This window comes from Sminthopsis crassicaudata, chromosome 1 (assembly GCF_048593235.1).
Source record: "Sminthopsis crassicaudata isolate SCR6 chromosome 1, ASM4859323v1, whole genome shotgun sequence".
NCBI classification, from domain to species: domain Eukaryota; kingdom Metazoa; phylum Chordata; class Mammalia; order Dasyuromorphia; family Dasyuridae; genus Sminthopsis; species Sminthopsis crassicaudata.
In genome coordinates this window covers 402,342,980-402,353,224 of record NC_133617.1, presented here as the reverse complement: position 1 = coordinate 402,353,224, position 10,245 = coordinate 402,342,980, and the positions used below count along the sequence as shown (strand labels likewise).

General features: G+C 37.5%; 1 long non-coding RNA gene across 1 annotated transcript; it reads right to left on the bottom strand.

Moving 5' to 3' along the window:
* Window positions 1–3,074: 3,074 nt before the first annotated feature.
* On the bottom strand, window positions 3,075–9,467 carry LOC141554609 (uncharacterized). The gene is made up of 3 exons (XR_012485902.1): window positions 9,263–9,467; window positions 6,381–6,468; window positions 3,075–3,273 (listed from the first exon to the last, which is right to left on the bottom strand). It is a non-coding gene; the product is annotated as an uncharacterized LOC141554609 (long non-coding RNA).
* Window positions 9,468–10,245: the final 778 nt, after the last annotated feature.

Here is a 10,245-nt window from a genome sequence, read left to right as displayed (position 1 = left end):
TAGCACTTAATCTCCATAAAATTGCACGACAAACATTTTTATTAGTATTTCTTCATGATGCTCTTAAGAAATAGATCAGCACTACTGAGGCCAAGACCAAAACTCATGGCTATAGGTGCTGTACTCATCATAAAAATGCTGGTAGAATCTAAATGAAAATTCGATGGAGAATAATGCACAACACTCAAAATATCAACACTTTAAAATCAATATTTCTTCTACATGGCATTTGCAAATTCTTTTCAAAGAAACTACAATCATAATTTATATAACTAGTTTAAAAACAATCTAGAACTTGAAAGAAAAAGAAAATCTTATAGTTATCATAATGGAAACAACTTGAACAAATAATGAACTCAAGAAATCAATGACAATCAAGTCAATATATCTCAGTGAACATTTATTTGGCAATAGCATTACATAGTGGAGGTGTTATTTGTTCTTTGCTTAAGACTGAGATTTCTGGAAAAATGTATATACAATGCACTTTTAAATTTATTCTGTATTACTAACACTTCATCACTGTCTTAAATCTAGATAATCTTCAAAACAATAAATCAAACTCTGATTTATTGCATCTGCAGTATCATGAAATGTAGATGTTCTCACTGAAAATTTAACAATTAATTCAGAGCAGATATATGTTGGTACCAGGGAACTTTCTTCTTATTGGGGGAGACATGTCTGTGGGTGCACTGATCAACTGCCCTCAGTCCCTGATGCAGTCTTGGGGCATTGATCTTCACCAATAAGGAGAGGATACCCTACCATAGTAGCTTTTGATAGTGGGATTACAATGGAAATAGGATACAAAATAGAGTTCCTGGAAGTACTTTAGAAAAGGTCTTCTGGGGCAGCTAGATGGCACAGTGAACATAGCACCAGCCCTGAAGTCAGAAGGATCTGAGTTCAAATGCTGTGTGATCCTGGGCAAGTCACTTCACCCAATTGCCTCCCTCACCCCCTCCCAAAAAAAAGAGGAAAGAAAGAAAAAAAAAAAAAAAAAGAAAAGGTCTTAGATATGAGAAAGACTATTTCCAGCTGAAGGAAAACTGGAAGGACTTCATAGAGAAGATATAATTTGAGCCAGACCACTTTGAAAACAGGGCTTCAACAAGTAGTGATAGAAGTAGGAATTTCAGAAGAAAACTATAGGAACAAATAGGCAAATGAAGGAAATACAAAATATGTTCAGAAAAAGAATAATAGCTGAGGAGTCAGAAGACTGTTTATAGCTTGTTTACATATTATTATTTTCATGTTTTCTTGTTCATTAAATTTTGAGCTCCTTGAGGGCAAAAAATGTCTTTCTAGAGTCCTCAGTCTTAGTAGAATGCTTGCTCCACAGTAATGGATTATAAGTGTTTACTGACTGACAGGATCAGATTAGCTGCCACTGACTAGCTATGTGGAATTGAACAAGCTGATTTTCCCACTGCGTACTTGTTTCCTACAAGAGGTGGGAGGCTCAGTTCTAAGAGTTTCTGATTCTATTGTGTTTTTTTTTTCCAGAGACTTTACTTTTAATGTAAGAATTTACATTGCTATTTTGAAGCTGCAATATACAGCAGTTTAAATTAATGAAGGAAGTTTTGGCTGTGTTTAAATTAGCTTGTGTGTATAAAAAACCATTTGTAGTTCTGATCATATCCCCAGTTGGACCATCTTTTTCAAAAATTGGCTAAATTAGGAGTTTAAACCTACTTCAGCAGTACATTCTGAATGATTAGAGTACCTAGATTGGGAATGTCATCAAAATTTCTTGGAACTATCTCATTTGCCATCTCAAAGATCACATTTTACTTACCCATCAGTCAGCAACATTCATTAAACACCATCTGTGTGCAAATTGTATACTAATTGCTGAGTGATCATTAAAAAGGAAAGAGAAGACAGGATTTCTGCCCAAATAGAAGAGTTACTGAATCTGAGGGAAAGATATTCCAGATTCAGAAAATCGAAGCACTCAGATGTATCGAGATATTTTAAAAAATAAATCAAAGAAAGACAAATATATCAAAAAGAGATAATATTCTGAGATAACTGGAATCTCCAGTGGAAGTTGGATTAGTGTGGGAAAGTTTAATTCGTTAAGATTCTTTTAAAGCAAAGCTCAGATATTATCTCCTAAAGAAGACCCTTCTTGATACCACTACCCTTACAAATTGTTAGTGGTCTTTTTCCTTTTGAAATTACTTTGTACTGCTATGTGACCCTGGACAAGCCACTAAACCCCAATTGCCTCAGAGGAAAAAATTACTTTGTACTTACATATTTATGTATATATTATATCACTGTTGAATGTGAGCTCCTGAGGCAGGAATTATTTATTTTTTTGTCTTTGTATTCCCATTGCCTGTACAGTGATGCTTAATAAATTAATTTAATTGAATACATATAGTTTTGAAGAAATGAAAGATTTAGCACAGAAGAAGAAAGCTGGCAGGGCAAACCTTACTCTGGACATTCCATAAGAATATTCCAAAAGAATAAGATTGTTCTATATGTGTCAACTCTCATTTACAATCTGCTCTAGGTGAATAACTTCTAGCATTTGCCTTCTCTACTTCTTTCAGAATGTTGAGTGCTGTTAGGACAAGTCACAATCCCCAGCTACAAATTCATGCTAGATAACCTCAGCTGTGTCCTCTGTGCTGCTTGGCTATCTTTTTATTTACTTCTGATCACATCCTTCTCATATTTCCCAGAGTGGCTGTTCTAAAACATTTTTAATCTCCAGGTCTCAGCCTTATTCTTGCTCCACTCTGGAGGTGATTACAGGCATACTTTGGAGATACTTTGGTTTTGGTCCCAGACCATTACAATAAAATGAATATCACAATAAAGTGAGTCACAGGAATTTTTTTGTTTCCTAGAGCACATAAAAGTTATGTTTACATTATGCTGTAGTCTATTAAGGATCAACATAATTATTTAGAAAAAGATATAGACACAAATACACACACATAATATATATATATGCTTTAATTAAGAAATATTTTATTGCTAAAAATACTGATTATCATTTGAATCTCCAGCTAGTCATAACCTTTTTTGCAGGTGAAGGGTCTTGCTTCAATGTTGGTGACTGCTAACTGATCAAGATGATAATTATTGAAGGCTGGGACGGCCAGGTCAAGTTCCTCAAATGAGACATCAGTGAAGTTTGCCTCTTCAATTGACTCTTCCTTTCACTTGGACACTTAAGAGTCCATTGTATAGTTATTAAATAGCTTAATTTCAACATTCGTGTATTTCAGGGAACAGGGAGGCCTAAGAGAGGGAAAGAGATAGGAATGGCAGATAGGTGAAGCAGTCAAAAGACATACAATATTTATTAAGTTTACTGTCTTATATGGGCACAACTAATAGTGCTCCAGAAAAAATTTACAACAATAACATCAACAGATCACCATAGCATATATAATAATAATGAAAAAGTTTAAAATATTGGGAGATTACCAAAATGTGACACAGAAACACAACAGGAGCACATGCTTATTGGAAAAATGGCACTGATAAAACTTATTTGATACAGGGTTGTCACAAAACTTCATTTTGCAAAAAATTGCAATATCTATGAAGCACAATAAAGCAAAAAGTAATAAAATGATGTATGTCTGTCCACTAGGTACTTTACTGAGAAGACGGAAGCTATCATAAGGGAGCTTCTTGACTCCTGTCCTTTAGATCAAGACTAAACCCTTTACCACTGATCCCAAACTCTCCTCTGTCCTCCAAGATCTTGCTGGCATAACAACAGAGGATAACATGATTTAGTAGGCAGGTTGAAGAAGAGGAGGAGGAGGAAGAAAAGGAAGAAATTATTACTCATATAGCCATGGATTAGAGTTGGGCACTAGGCAGCATGGACCTAATGGAGATGGAAGAGTGCTGAGGTTTCATTTTATAGGGTCTTGAAGGGAACAGACTAACTCTTATCTGTGCTACAATGGGATTTGTTCTTTAGCATATGCAAATAATCTCAAAGTTATGAGTAAAAGTTCATCCTCATCTCAAAGTTATCAGTACCTTGTTGATGTTCAGCTGGTCTGGAACTATGGAAGTCTGGATTTCATCTGGAATTTACATGTCACCAGAACTTTGACAGCAGTGCCTAGATGGAGTCTATTGATTCAGCATAATATTACCAGGATTTGAATTTTGGTTAATATATGATAACATTTGTAAATTATGCTCCTTTGATCTTTGGGACAGTTGGTATGTGATTTCCAGGTTCTCCACTTATAATTTTATTTCCTGTTATTACCCCTTTATACTGGTTACATACAACATGTCAGGGCATTGCCTTCCTAATGTCAGGGTCTTCTTTTAGAACAAAAATTAGTCTTTGACACAAATGACAACTTAAACCACTGACAGCTTTCTTCTACCCTTCTCTGGTTTGCCTCTATTTCCTCTCTTTCATGTACTTTTAGTGCAAGTCAAACCAGAACTTATTGTATTGTAATCCCTCTCTGTTTCTTTGCTTATGTTGTCTCCAAAAGTCTTGGATGCACTCTCCTCCCCATCTCTCTGTTTATGAAAATCCTTTATATATATCTGCTCTAGCTTAGATGCCCTCTCCCTCTCCACAAATGATCTCTTTAAGCCCAAAGTGATTTCTCTCTCCTTGGATGTTCCGTGGAACAACTGTACCACCACTGCTGATCTGCTGCTACAAACAGGGCAGGGTAAAATCTAGTCTGGTTTAAGCAGCAAAGCACCCTGAGAAACAGGAAACAGCATACGATAAAGAGGCCAAGCCACTGCCATCACCTCCCCTCAGATCTCAGTGAATGCAACACAGGAACTTGTGCTCAAGAACCCAGAGGGTAGCAGGATCCCTTCTCCCAACTCTCACCATCAAGCTGCATCCAGCCTGGCTCTTTCAGTTATTGTCCAGGGGATAATCTTTGTGGAGATGAGATTTGGCAACTATCTCTGCAGGTGCTGCATTAAGTCATAATTAAGAAGGTTCTTGATAATGAAATCCTCCCCACCATTAAATGGTTTAACATATAGTTTTATCCATGGAAATGACACTGAAGATGATGAGTTCCCATCTACTTTATCTGTGTAACCTCAGAACCACTTTCTATCTGGATCTTTCTATCTTATTTACAGTTGACCCCCTGAATAGACTGTGAGTTTCTGCAGAGTAGAGAGCACCAATGCTAAGCATATTTGCTTAATAAATGTTTTTTAATTCATTTATTCCTTTATGGACTTTTATATCAATCTCTGTTATGCTCTTACAATATTCTAGTTTAACAAGAAACACGATTTAATGGAAAGCATATTTTAGAGTCAGAAGAAACTTTGTCCTAACTCTGCTAATATTGGCCAAGTCATTTTATATTTTCAAGTTTTCGTTTCTTCATCTCTAAACTAGAACTATAACAGTTATATTGCCAGCATCACATGGTTGTTATATGGATCAGAATGGTCAAATGAAAATAATTTTAGCCCTAGCATCTGATCTGACTTTAACATTCAGCATGGGCAAAGGACTTAAAACTCTTGGAGTCTCCTTCTCCATATTGATAAAATGGGTGCAAATAATATTTAAGGCATCTACTTCACATGGTTTTGTAAGAACATTTTGTACACTTTAGAGTACCAAAAGATAAAAGTAACTATTTCTATAGCTCTTTCAGTTTTGTAAAGTGCTTTACATTCCTTCCCTTATTTGATCCTCACAATGACTCTTTAAGGTAAATATTATCTATATTTTATGTATGAGGAAACCGAGGCTCAGAGATGTTAAGTGACTTGCCCAGAATCATAAAGCAAACAAGAGTCTAAGTGAACATCAAAAAACAAGTCTTTGTGATTCTAAACCCAATAGTATATTCCCTTTGCCACACTGTTTCATAATATTGAAATCATGCTTGATCTTTAAAGGAAGTGGCTTTTAAAATGTCTTTCCTGTATATTTTTGTTTACAAAATATGTATTTGTCTTAGGCAAAACAACTGATCACATACTTTACCTTAGGAGATGGAAGAAAGCAGTGTGAAAATTATGAGTTTCTTTATTCCTCAGTTTCTTCATGTATAAAATGGAAATCATAAGAGTACCTGCTTCTCAAGGTTGTGAGGATTAAGTCATATATTTGTGAAGTGCTTAGCACAGTGTCTGGCACATATAAGCACTATATAAATATTGCTGCAGTTGCTATTTATGAAAAGCTTCAGCAAAGCTTATGCAAGTGACAGATCCTCAGTCCTAGAACCTGTTTGTTCCATTCCCCCAATCAATATTTTCCTTTAGAAGATTGATTTTGTTTGTTACTGGCTTGAATTGCCATTAAATGTCTTTATTTGGGAGCTTGGAAATACTGGAAAGTGAAGGGGGGGAAATACATTCATACTTACAGGAGAGTGGGTGGTCTCATAAAGAGATCAAATAAAGGTCATCTGATTTTTAGGAATTATTTGAAATTTTGCTGAAAGATAGAGAGACCTGTTGGAAATAGAAAAAGAACAGTGGAGAAAGGCATCCAATCAGCTTAAATCATTTGATAGGGGAAATTTGTCTCCCTTCCTCCACTCTCAGTGCTAACACCCATTAGGACTTAGCTTCTTATCCCTTTTTGGCAGCAGAGTGGAAAGATTCAAGGTTACAAAAATGAGATACACAGTAGTAAACACTGAGGTAAACAATAGCTAATTCATAGACATTCTGGTTCAGTCAGAAGACTGGGCTTCAAATTCTTAGCATAAGCTTCTGACTTGAGTGACCCATGGGCAAGACATCATTTTGATAAGCTTCAATTTTCCTTTCTATGAAATGATCCTGACAGATTATATGATTTTCTAAAGTCTCTTCCTACTCCAAAGTCCTATTTGTTTTCTTCTCCTTCCTTCTCTTTCCTTCCTTCCTGTCTTCCTCATCCCCTTCCTTCCTTTCTCCTCTTCACCCCCTCCTTCCCTCTCTCCTTTTCCCTCTCTTTCTGTCTCTGTGTCTTTCTTTGTCTCTGTCTCTTCATCTCTCTCTTCTTCTTCCTCTTCCTCTCTTTATTAAAGGCACTTTTTTTCCCATTTGGGGTGGGGATTCTCTTAATTCTCAGATCTCTAAAGCTAAAGAATCTCTGAAAACTGAAGTAATTACTCATGGATAATTAATTAATATTCCAAATAACTACTTTCTTTAAAACAAAGGTCTCTCCCAACTCTAAATCTGTGATTTTGATTAATCAAAGTTAGGTTTTATGTGAATGACTAATAACCCAAACCTTCTTATACTAAAGGTGTATATTTTTTGTTTTGTTTTGTGTTTCAAATGAATATACAATTAATAGGATTTCTGAAGGCAGGATTATACCTGAGGAACCTTCTGTTTTAATCACATGATTCAGTTTGTGTGATTAGGAAGGATATGGGCAAAGATCTTAATTTCCTTCCACCCTTGGTAGAAAATGATTTGGAAAAGTGAGTCATGAAGTTCCTCCTTGACTATTAGCCTTCTATTTGGAGAGTCTGGTTAATATCAATCTAATCTTCAGTGAATAAAGGAAATGGGGAAATGAGGAGCTTAAGAGAGATAGTATTCCTAATTCAGTCCCCACTAACCTTGGGCACACACACTTAGTTCTCAACACCTAGAGATAACACTGGAGTTTTTCAGAACCTCTAAATCATGGCTTGCCTCCTTCCAGAAAATCGGGATGTTATGCCCACCAGTGTACAGATCTAGGGATCTTCAGATTAGCTTCCTGATTGCTGTAGTTTCTTGACTTTAATCCAGACATGTTTGTTTAGTTTAAAAACAGCAGTCATTTACATGATTTGATGACTTTTTAGTAAATGACTGGAAGGGATGTATGTATGTATGTGTGTGTTTCGCCTGTGCAATCTCAGGCTACCTAAACTCCATGGGGTATTAGGTCAGGGAGGGGAATTATTCCCCAACTTTCATTTCATTATTTCACTCCTTCAGGCTGATTACTAATACCTCCCCTGTTGTTAGGGGACAGAAGCTAGAATCCCTGATCCAGTCAGACCCTCAAAACCACCCCCATTCCCATTAGTGGTAGAATCAGCCTTTTTCCCTTCCCACCCTCAAAGTGAATTTAGATACTTTAATTTTTTGAATGTGTTGATTTGGAAATCTCCAAAATCGATCCTTCCAGTAAGATTGAGGTCCACCAGAGTCTATCATCTGCCCCCAGCCAATCCACCCTTTATACTTAGAACACTGCCATCTGATCTGCTAAAACACCTTGGGCCTTGCTATCTGTCCCAACAATGCATCCTTAAGATTTTCACACTGCCGTACAGCTAAATCTTTCTATATTTCTTCCTTCCTCTCTATCAGAATGTGAACTTTTTGAAGCAGAAATTGTCTAGCTTTCCTATTAATATTCTCAGTGCTTCATAGAGATTAACAAATTCTTTTTTTAATTCACTTATACCTAATCATCATGCCATACAAAACCAGTATTTATATTATTAAATGGATCTGATTAGCCCAGAGTTTTATCTGATTTAGAACACTAAACTCTATTCATGAATGCTCAGACCTCATATTGTGTTGCTTATTTTGCAGGACTGCCCACTCTCAGCTTAAAAAAAAAAATCTGAGAAAAGAGTGTAATTGACTAGTCTCAACTCTTCTTTGTAATTAAGATAATCATTTGATCCTTATAACCTCAGTGAGCAGGGTGGAATTTGAACACAGTTCTCCCAGACTCCAAGCTCTGCACTCTGACACACTGTTACTATGGTAATAACTAATTATTATTTTAAAAAGAAGACCTTGTAATTCCACCTTGTTGGGATTACCTCAGCTGATGCAGAACAGCAGCCCTACCAATTGTAGTTTTTAAATTACTTGGGATACTGAAGGATTAAGTGGATAGTTCATGTTCACATAATCAGTATCAGAAACTTGAACCCAAATCTTCCTATTACTGGCCCTCCATTTCTTCCCCCACGTTTTAAATAATCATTTACAATGTTATTATAGAGCTCTATGCTAGGTCTGTAGAGAATACAAATACATGTAATTAATAAAGGGAACTGGGGCACACATGCATTAAGTAACTCATTAAAATGAAATGTTTAACAGTGTGCAACAGTTATTCTTTAGAATACAGGGACACATATACGATATAAGCTTAATGAGACCCAACCTCTGAAGTGACTTAGCTATCTCACTATTTAACTGTAAGATATTGTGGTCAAGCAAAAGGAATGAGGGCAGAGACCAAGAAGGCGGCAGTTATTATTTTGTATAAATCTGGATCGTAACTCACAGAAAAGGTCATCCTTCCACGTCCAGAAATCAGTAAAATATCAGCCTCAGCTTTAACTATAGCAAAGTCATAAAAGTGATGCCAGAAGGTCTCCTAAAAGTCATCCTCGAGGTTACTCTGTGGTCGGGAAATTGGGATTCCACCAGACAATTAAAAGCATTTCTTTAATACAAATGGAATGTGGTTTCTGAAGGAAACGCAGCCTTTCTTGTACAGAGGAAGGCTAAAAGAATGCGGTGCACACTCATGCACACCCTGGAGATCTGACCGAGAGTAACCCCGAGTCTCCCGAGAGAGCGAGGGAGAAGCAAGCATTCCCCTTCTTTGCCAGTACTAAAAGACGAGCACCAAGGGTATCTGCAAACGGAGCAGTGTAACCTTTTAGAGAGGAAAAACAAGGGAGGATTAGCGCTCGTTTTTTTACTGCAGAACAATGAGATTTATGCCTGGTGGTTTACGAGGGCAAAAGAGATGGCTAACTTTGCATGCAAAATAGCTTTTCCTCTTCGGCCTCAGCTGCCAAAAGGAGCCGAGTTGTAGCTTTAAATACATTTCTCAGAACGCTTCCCTCCCTGGATCGCCTTTTTTCTCCCTTGGGAGACACGGTTTTGCAAGATGGGTACCACGGATTTTTATAGGGCCTGGTCAAAAGCGAAGCTTGTAGAGGCTGTAAAGCTGTCACTCCACTTTTTGGGTGAATTTGGATCTTTGGGGGAAAGCAGGCCTGCCGCGGGGGGAGGGGGATGAAAAGGGGGTGTAGGTGGAAGGCCACAGAGGGGCTGTAAACACAAGCTTTTGCTGTATGGGGGGCAGCGGAGGGGGAACACTGGCAGCGTGGGTGGAAACACCGACCTCCACGGAGAGGACAGAAGAATAAACAATGGGCCCCGACCTGAACCCCACACGGGCTGGGCGACTGCAGCAGCCGCCCGGCCTGGGAGGCACTGAACCACAGAAATAGGCCCACAGCGTGGGGGCGGGGA